The 9,775-nt window shown below is 43.4% G+C and overlaps 1 protein-coding gene across 2 annotated transcripts in view; it reads right to left on the reverse strand.

Annotated features, from left to right (window-relative positions):
• Window positions 1-4,054, reverse strand: part of SLC26A6 (solute carrier family 26 member 6) — a 47,288-nt gene extending 43,234 nt beyond the window's left edge. Inside the window, exon 1 of one of the 2 annotated variants that reach the window (XM_072989570.2) lies at window positions 2,982-4,054. The gene's annotated coding sequence lies outside the window, so the exon portion shown is untranslated. The remainder of the gene's footprint in view (window positions 1-2,981) is intronic. The other variant, XM_072989569.2, reaches the window with a different exon arrangement.
• Between the last annotated feature and the right edge of the window lie 5,721 nt (window positions 4,055-9,775).

Here is a 9,775-nt window from a genome sequence, read left to right on the forward strand (position 1 = left end):
ACAAAATGCTGGCTCTATGGCTTGGAAACGGGGATGAGCTCTGTCCCCTAGAGTCGAACACGACTGGACAAAAAATATCAAGGGGAACCTGTACCTTTACCTATGTAGCTTTTAGCAACTCTCTTGCATCCCTTGTACTTTTACAGCCCCCTCTGTCATAAACAAAGTTCAGACTGAGACTGCATCTTATTTGGACTGTATACTACATACTTGCTATGGCTGTATTTTATTCTTCCTACAAGGGGTTCTTTCAACCTGATGATGAAAGTTTTATGAGTCATTCTCTGACCCTAAGGCCACCAAATGATAGTTTATCAGGTGAAAAAAAATAAAGAAGATGAAAATGCTGTAGGCTGTTACATTTTAATATGAGCTTTTGTGGACAAGTCCACTTCCTTGAATTATAGTTGTGATAGCTCAATAGTTGACTGAAGACCTTAAATAATAGTTGCCTCATTTCTCTCTATTTTTCATAGATAAAAGGATTTTGTATATTCAAAACTGGGCAATCCAAGTTTTCTGCCTTTTTTTAGTATCATGGGTTATGCCAGGTAACACCTAAAACGCATCACATCAGTGCTAAAGCTTCGTTTGATTGTCTGCAGGTACCTTCTCCCTCATGCCTCTATATGGTTACATATAGCATGACTTCAACAACAAAAGATTTGCTTCTTCTCAAATTCCCCACCTTAGACTTCCTTTTTGCAGCCTCTTGACTGATGAACAGATTTGGAGATCTGGAAAGCTTTCTCATGTACAGACCTTGCAGGTGTTTTTAACTGCCACTCCCAGAATCCTCCAACAGGGATAGTTAGTACCCATATTGGCTGGGAGATTCTGGAAGTTGTGGTTCCAAAAATGACTTTTCCAAACTTGAGTAATATAATGATTTCAAGACCATGGTTACTATTAGATAGAGAGAGGGAGGCACCTTGGATAGAATTTTTTGGGTGTCAAATTGCCAATTTTACTGAAACATTATTGTATTTCACCATCAGCAGAAGGGAGAGATGCCTGTTGAACTTTCTGCCCCTTGTGCCAAAATATTTCATCTAGTTTTAAGAAAAAGGCTGTTTGAATAGAATGACATCTGCTACACTTCAGGCAACAAAATGTTTGGGGCTGATTCTGGACTGAATGGTTGACTCTGATGGTGTCAAGCCAGACTCAGTTCAGAAAAAGAACAGGAAAATAACATGCTCCCAATTCAGGAAAAGAACAGAAAGCAAAATGTATTAAAATGAGACCCAAGCTGGTGCTGGTGTCAGAACCTGATGAGGAGAAGTGACTCCCCCAGGAGTCCTACAAAGATTTTTAGATCTCCTGGGTAAAGAGAACAGATTTTATTATGCCAGCAAAAGGTTAATCCCAGAATCTAACCAGGTAATCAGATCCTGAACCAAATATTAGCATAGTCCATTTATTTGTTTCAGACCCCTTTGGTTGACCTCCTCTATGTATACTGCTCATATGGATTTCAGAATTTGCATGGCAGCTTCCCGCATCCACCCCCTTTCCTTTTAGAACCGATGTGACCTCTAGCATCCCCAGTTTGATTGGTAACTATGACAGTGGTTAAGGATAGGTACACCTCTGCTCGCTCCAGGGGCGAGCAAGTATGACCCATCAGATATTGTTGGACGGCAGTTCCTGGCATCCCTCCTTCTTGACTCTTCTGGCTAAGACTGATGAGAGGTATAGTCTAACATCAGGAAGACTGCACTTGCCCACCTCTCTCTTATACATAAGTGAAACTGCTTTCCAAGAAAAATGAGATCTGGTATTCCAAATGAAGAGCTCCTTTTTTTCACAAACAACTTGTGCTGCCGCTCTGCCTTCTCCTTACAAGGTATGTTTTGTGGGTTTTTTGTTCTTATTGCTATTTTCAATGGAAAGCAACAGAGATGGAGAGAGTGATAGAAAAATATAGGAGTATTGCAAACGGGAGGTCACATGTTGTGGAGCCCTGTAAAAGCCCACAAATGAGATAGGGCAATCACAGAATAAAAACTTTACATGGAAGCACCTCTGATTCCTCCCTTTCATATGTAGGCAGAAACACTTTCATGTGCAGTAACGGTGAACTCAGTTCTTCAAGGTAAATCCTTAGGTAGCTCAAAGGTCACCATCCGTGCTCAAGACTGAAATATCAGAGGCATGGGGGAAACTCAGAGTGTGCAGAAGTATTCCAAAATATTTGGAGGGTGGGAAAAATCAAAACATAACAAGGACTGAGTAGGCTCAGTGTGAAGATATAGCGTTGACTGTAATAGAGACATGGTCTGACAAACAAGGAGGGGAGGCAGAATGGAACAGAGTACAGTATCTTGGGAAAGGGTCTGGTTAGCTGACTGGCTGAAACACTGTGCACAACACTTTGTTGCAGAGCCTACTTTTACCCCATATTAATAATAATCACATTTCATCAAGTCAATTCTGACTTAATGCGACCCTTTTCAGGATTTTCCAGGTAGAGAGTACACAGAAGCGGCCTACTGCCCCTTTCTTCTGGGGGCACCCTAGGATTGCGCAGCTTGCCCACGGGAACGCAGGCTGGCTCTACACAGTGGGCAATCAAACTCCCAGCCTCTGGCTTTGCAGCCGGATACCTAAACCACTGAGCTGTCCAGCCAGTTATATCCCTTATTACATGGGAACAAAACCAGATTTCCCAGCATGTGGGGACCCATCAAGGATCTGCAAGCCGTCCCAGCTCCCTCCTTCTTTCTCTTCACTGAGTACGTCTGTGTGAGGCACACTTTTTAACATGCCCATTTGTTAACACTCACACTTAATGGTTAGATTTAAAACCCATGGAGCGAAAAGACTTAGCTGGGGCCCTAAGATGGATCTCTGCCACCCTTCACTGCCACCCTGCCCCTTTTCTAGGCAGTAGAGCTCTCTTTTCTCCCAATGGACCTTTTACCTCCCAAGGGGCACAAATGCTCAACACAGAAATCCCACCGATGGGCCCTTCTTACCTGAAGGGTGAGGGGGAGTCCAGCCGACCAGCTCAGCTAGCAGCGGGTGCTGTGTGTGCCTAGCTGGACAGCATTGTAAAGGAGTGCTCCCTTTTGCTGACTATTAATACCTGACAGTGATCTTTGAGACACCACTCCCTCCTTGCCTGCCTCCCTGGTTAAGTTGGCTCCACAGCTTCTTGGGTCACTGGGTTTTCTGAAGAGGCAGTTGCCATCACCTTGGTTCCTGGGCTTCTTGGAGCAGAGCCCCTCTGTTAACAAGTGGTTCGACTCATTAACCTTAACAGAGATTAAGGAGAGATTAACAGAGAATCTAGATACATTTCTCCACCAGGAAGCGTGATAATAGTAGCATCACCTGATATTAATGTGTGTGGTTTTTTTTCTTTAAGCCTTCTGCAGGGGCTTTAATTTTGCCAGGGGAGGGGGAGGAAGAGAAGTTGTGTAATCTTCTTCTCTGGAATTTTTCCAATTACATCTCCTCCCAAGCAGCTAGTAGGTCAGGGGAGAACCAAGCACAGGTCCCATCAGGTACCTGCCTTGTTTTCCCAACAGGACTAATGGCAATCATCATCATCATCATCATCATCATCATCATCATCATCATCTGCTTTGATATATGTGTGAAACAGGCATTGTTAAAACAGCAGGTTGTCCCCTGAATGAAAATGAGATTGGTTCATTGGATGATACATTTATACACTGTTAAGCAAAAGAGCAAAATTTCAAAACATTTTAAACTGACTTTTAAAAGGTCACATTAGCTAAATTCAACATCAGCAAGGGAAAAGGTAAAAAAAAAGGGGGGGGAACTCCCAAGTAGGATAACAGACGAAACCCACAACCCAATAGACCCAAACCAAAACAATGAATACTAGACTTGAAACATTTTGAGCCAGGCACCAAATTTTATCTTGGCACAGAAAGGAGGCCATCGTCTGCACCTGATTGGCTCACAGCAGAGAAATCTCTCTTCCCCATCTTGGTGTAACAGATTACTCCTGATGGTGAAACACAGGATTCCCAGTAGATTTCCGTTCTTAAGCAGACCTATATAAGATGAGATGAGGTCCCCACCCAACAACATTTTGAACTTCAGTGGGAGGTGTACTGGCAGCTTACATCCAAATTTGTATTGTTCCTATATGTTCTTGTCAGTAATTTTTGTATAAAGTGCTGTCTTCATGGTGCCTCCAAGGGCAGCCCTAGGTAGGGTGTATTACACTAGTCTAAATGAAAAGTTACTAGTAAAGTGGTGCCTCACAAGACAAAATGCCTTGCAGGACAAAAATGTTGCAGGACAAATGGTTTTGCCAATGAGGTTGATGACTCGCAAGACAAATATTCCTATGGCCGTGCTTCGCAAGACGAATGTTTTCGGGGTTTTTTTCTGCCTCATGTTTGCTGATTTTTAAATGTTTTTCTATGTTGTTTAAAATGTTAACGTTTTTTGATTTAATTTTTAAAAAATCATCTGCACAATATGTATGGTTTTAAAGAGCACTTAATAAACCCTTTGTAAACCAAATTTGACTTTGTTCTGACTTTTTTTGCCCATAGGAATGCATTAATTAGATTTCAATGCATTCCTATGGGAAAACGCGTTTTGTAAGACCAATTTTTCACAAGACAACATTAAACGCAGAACAAATTAAATTCGTCTTGCGAGGCACCACTGTACATGAATCCTTGTGGCCAGGTCCTCCCATATTAGTCCCAGGCACCAGAAGATTGCTAGAACCGGAGTCCAAGTGTATAAGGCAGAACATTCACCCGCTGCTAGCTGAGCTGGTCGGCTGGACTCCCCCTCACCCTTCAGGTAAGAGGGGCCCATTGGTGGGATTTCTGTGTTGAGCATTTGTGCCCCTCGGGAGGTAAAAGGTCCACTGGGAGAAAGGAGAGCCTCGTGGCGCAGTGGTTAAAACGCTGTACTGCAGCTAAAACTGTGCTCACGACCTGGGGTTCAAATCCCAGGTAGCCGGCTCAAGGTTGACTCAGCCTTCCATCCTTCCGAGGTCGGTAAAATGAGTACCCAGCTTGCTGGGGGGGGGGGCAAATGTGTAGCCTGTATAATTAAAAATTGTAAACCGCCCGGAGAGTGCTTGGGGCGCTATGGGGCGGTATATAAGTCCAATAAATAAATAAATAAATAAATAAATAAATAAATAAATAAATAAATAAATAAATAAATAAATAAATAAATAGAGCATGGGTACACATTTGGGTGGCTGCTCTCTTTTACTGAAGGTGTTGCTTTGTTTGAAAGACTGCCAATGGTCAGTCCTCTTTTGGAAGATGCCTCCCATTTGTTCTCCAGACCAATTCCAATGTAAAGATAAAGAATTCCCAGGAGGGAGAGAGATTAGTGGCTTTTGGATGGACCATTCCCCCCAGAGGGGGGAAGCCCCTGAGTGGAGGTGCAGCAGGCGCACGGGTCATGTTTTCCATTTAGGTAAGGTGTATTGTAATTCTGTGCAAGTTACAAAAATCATTTGCAACTGGAGTTAAGTAGCTGCTCGGCTCCCAGCCAATCCCAGTGCAATCACAGGGACTGACACAGGCTGAAGTCAGAAGTAAAAGCAAAGGGAGCCTGTCAGCTGCTTTATTCCTTTTTTCCTCAAGCATGTAGACAACAGGACTGCCAGAACAGGGGCACTTCATATTGCAAGAGTTTGTTGCAGATCTCACGTATACCAATTTATTCTACAGCTCATCTCCATGAACCTGGCTCTTGAACTTTTCCTGTATCCCTTCGTTTTTCTTTTGGCGGTTTGCTAGGCAGCCTTTCCAACCAGGCACCCCCTCCTTGATGGGTAGTAGTGTTACAATCCCTGTTACCACCATGCTGGCTAAGAATGATGGGGAGTTTCATCCCATACCTCAGCTGGGTTGGGGGGGGGGGAGAAGGTTGTTGTTAAGGGCTTGGGTAGGCCTCTGAGCTTGGCCTCAGGACACTGTGGGTGGTGAACCAGTCAGGCCTCCCGTGGCTGGAGCCAAGGGGAAGGAGCCTGCTGCCCTACCCCCACCCCCGCCCTGTGTCTGTCCGTTCAAAAGCTGCTGCGCCCGATTGTGTGCCAATAGAACTTTCATCTGAATTGCTGGAGCGAAGAGCTATTAGAGGAGTCTCTCTGAAGGCACCAGACAGCAGTGGGGGGGGGGGGGGAATAAAACTTACAAGGCAAGTTACCAGGAGAGCAAACCATCAAGGAGATTCGTATGTCAAATCTCAGGACTGTTTGGATTATTTTGTGTTTTTTTTACTGATTGCTGAAGCCTAGCACTCAGCTAGTGACTATTAAATGACTAGTCTGGTGACTGGCATTAATGCAAAAATTAATACTTCTCATATACTAACTAGGCAATCCATTTAGGATAGTACAGTTGGAGGGGGGAGTTCTTAAACTTGCTTACTGAACCCTCTAGAGCTGGATTCCATAAGTGAAGATTGACCTTTCTGTCAAATAAGATGGAGAAGCAAGAAGCTGGAAGTGATCTCAGAGAAAGAAGAAGGAAGAAAGCCTAGGAGGAGTGATCTACATATAGAACTAAGAAAGAGGAGGAAATGAAAACACCTAGAATGTTTATCTCCCTAGTATCCTCTCCCCCCCCCCCCCAATTCAAGTCATTTTTATATGCTGGAAATTGCAAGGACTAGGAGTAGTTATTTACCTTTTACAAATGGTTTGCTTTATGTTATGTGTACTGCAGGCAAATGTGCTAACATGTTCCAATTAAGTAAGACAGGTATAAAAATGACTGTGTGTATATGCTTGCAAAACATGGCAAGAAGCTCAAGCAAATTTTGGCATTACATGTGTTTGGGGTGTCTGTCCCACTTTGTTTTGGGGCACTTCTCTATTTCAGGTCTATTTCAAGAACTGTAAGAGAATAGTTTTCAATCCAGGTACAGTTAAAGGTTAAAGAACAAGAAGAAGGGAGAGCAGGGGCTTTGATGTTGTCCATCAACAGGTGCACCTGCCTGGCAAGCCGAGCAGGTAACACACTAATGACCTGGACACAGTTTCACCTAGTGGCGTAAAATGGGTTGCATTTCTGTTTATATGCTAGTTTTTATTTCTAACTTTGCATCTATAGAAATGTTGTGCACATCTGTGTCCCCCATGTGTCCCCTTTTTAGATTAATGGCCAGAATCCTATTTGCTTTTTCGACACATATAACAAGTTATAGGTTCTTTCCTGATGTTTGAGTAAGGGGATATTCACAATCCTGCTATGCAAGGGAACCCCCCATTGCTGTGAATGGGGCGGTCTCAAGTTTGCAAAACTGTGAGCCAGAAATCAAGCAGAGCACATGGGGCAAGTGTGTCTTCAGAACAGTTACACACTGCATTTTTTTCTCCCAAAAACTGGAAATGAAAATGACTTACAGTATAATTTTAAAACAATAAATATTCATTGTAGGCATCCTTCAGTCTCGAGAGACTATGGTATCGTGCTCTGTATGGAGGACTTGGAACAGCGTCTAGTGTGGCTGAGAAGGCCAATTCGAGAGTGACAATCTCTTCCACACTGAAGACAAATCCAATCTGTCCCCTGTCCAGCTCCCTGGTTTTGCTGCTTTTGTAACTTCCTCTTTGCCTCGGCCTGCTGGACAAGGGTCTCTTCAAATTGGGAGAGGCCGTGATGCACTGCCTGCCTCCAGGCTAAAGGCTCTGATGTCAGGGTTTCCCATCTGTTGAGGTCCATTCCTAAGGCCTTCAGATCCCACTTGCAGATAATCCTTGTACTGCAGCTGTGGTCTCCCTCTGGGGTGATTTCCCTGCACTAATTCTCCATACAGGAGATCCTTTGGAATCCGTCCATCAGCCATTCTCACAACATACCCAAGCCAACGTAGATGGTGCTGTTTCAGTAATGTATATATGCTAAAAATTCCAGCTCGTTCTAGGACTACTCTATTTGGAACTTTGTCCTGCCAGGTGATACCAAAAATCCGTCGGAGGCAACGCATATGGAAGGTGTTCAGCTTCCTCTCCTGCCATGCACAAAGGGTCCAGGACTCACTGCAGTACAGGAGTGTGCTCAGGACACAGGCTCTATAGACCTGGATCTTCGTATGTGCCGTCAGCTTCTTATTGAGCCATACTCTCTTTGTGAGTCTAGAGAACATGGTAGCTGCTTTGCTATTGCGTTTATCCAGCTCGACATCTAGAGAGAGTGTGTCAGAGATCGTTGAGCCAAGGTACACAAAGTCATGAACAACCTCCAATTCTTGTGTGGATATGATAATAGAGGGAGGTGAATCCACACCCTGGCCCATGACTTGTGTTTTCTTCAGGCTGATTGTTAGTCTTGGCAGGCCTTGCTGAAACGATTCATGAGTTGTTGGAGGTCTTCAGCAGAGTGGGCAACAATGGCTGCATCATCTGCGACGAGGAAGTCCCGCATGCATTTCAGAATAAATATTATAAATATAATATTAAAACATAATTAAATTGATTATATTAAAAGCATGGCCATACAAAAATGTGTCCCAGGTGAATGCAAACATCTCTATACTGCACCCAGTCATACAGTACATACTGTTGTTGCCATTTGCACAGAAATGTTTGATTATCCTGGGAAGGTGCATTACAAGGGCCTGCCTGTAACACAACCCTCATACTTCTCAGCTAATATAACTAGCTTCTTGTCCACCCTTTTCACCAGCATTCAAATCCCCTTGTTTAGCAAGTGAAGTAGCACTCTCAAGACATGCTAAGCATCTAAACTGTCGCACTAAACTGGGAGGAAGAAAATTACAACTTTACAAATTGTGTTGCCAGTGTAAGCAGAAGGCAAGTCAAAGGACTAGGGTTCACCTCCACACCCCACGCTACACGTTATCAGTTAAGCGATCCAGATATACCCCAAAACTGCCTGAAAGAGCAATACGGACAAAATACGGAAGCAAGAAAAATAATGCAATAAAGAATGGTACTAAAAGCACAAGTCCTGTTGGCTGCATTCACCTACCAAAAGTTAAGATCTATTATTTATATATTCCATTTTTACCTGGTCTTTCCACTAAAAGATGATGCTTAAGGCAGATTACAGACTTCTTAGGAGAATAAAAACAGATAAAACTGGCTAATGTTGTATAACTGATGGGGGGGGGGGATCAAAAGAACAGCAAGGTATATGGTGCAGACAGTGGGATAAATACCATCTGTGCTCCCTAAGATAAATTCCTTTACACTCCATTAAAAATTCTCAGTTAAAAATAAAAATTGCAATTAACAATGAAGGAAAATATACAGCACATTTTCCAAAGCTCTTGTCATGAGCAGGCTGTCAGTTGCTGCTAAAGGCCTGCCTAAATAAGGAGCTTTTTATGTACTGGTGGCAGGACACAGGGAGATGGCCAACCTAGCCTCTATCAGCAGGGAGTTCTGTAGTCTGGGGGCAGCCACTGAAAAGGCCCTCTCTGGTGTTCTCAGCAAATGTGCCTCAGAACATGACAGGACTGGAGAAGATACTTAAGATTTTGACCTCTAATGAGGTGAGTTTGTAAAATGCAGTCTTTTTAAAGGGGTGCATTCCCCTCCCTTTTTTGGTGATGTGGCCAACCTATAGGATGTGTGGCATTCCATGGGGAGACCAATGCCAACAATCATTGTTACTGGAATAAGTAGAAGTAGATAAAATGAAAAGTGAAGATAATCTTAGCAGGAGAAATTTAATAATCTTTATGATTCTAATTCCCATCAGTCCCAGCCAGACAGACCAATAGTGGTGGATGATTAGAAGTGGCTCTTCTGTTTCTATGAGGGCACAGGTTCCCCACCCTATAC

This window comes from Pogona vitticeps, chromosome 2 (genome assembly GCF_051106095.1).
Source record: "Pogona vitticeps strain Pit_001003342236 chromosome 2, PviZW2.1, whole genome shotgun sequence".
Lineage (NCBI taxonomy): Eukaryota > Metazoa > Chordata > Lepidosauria > Squamata > Agamidae > Pogona > Pogona vitticeps.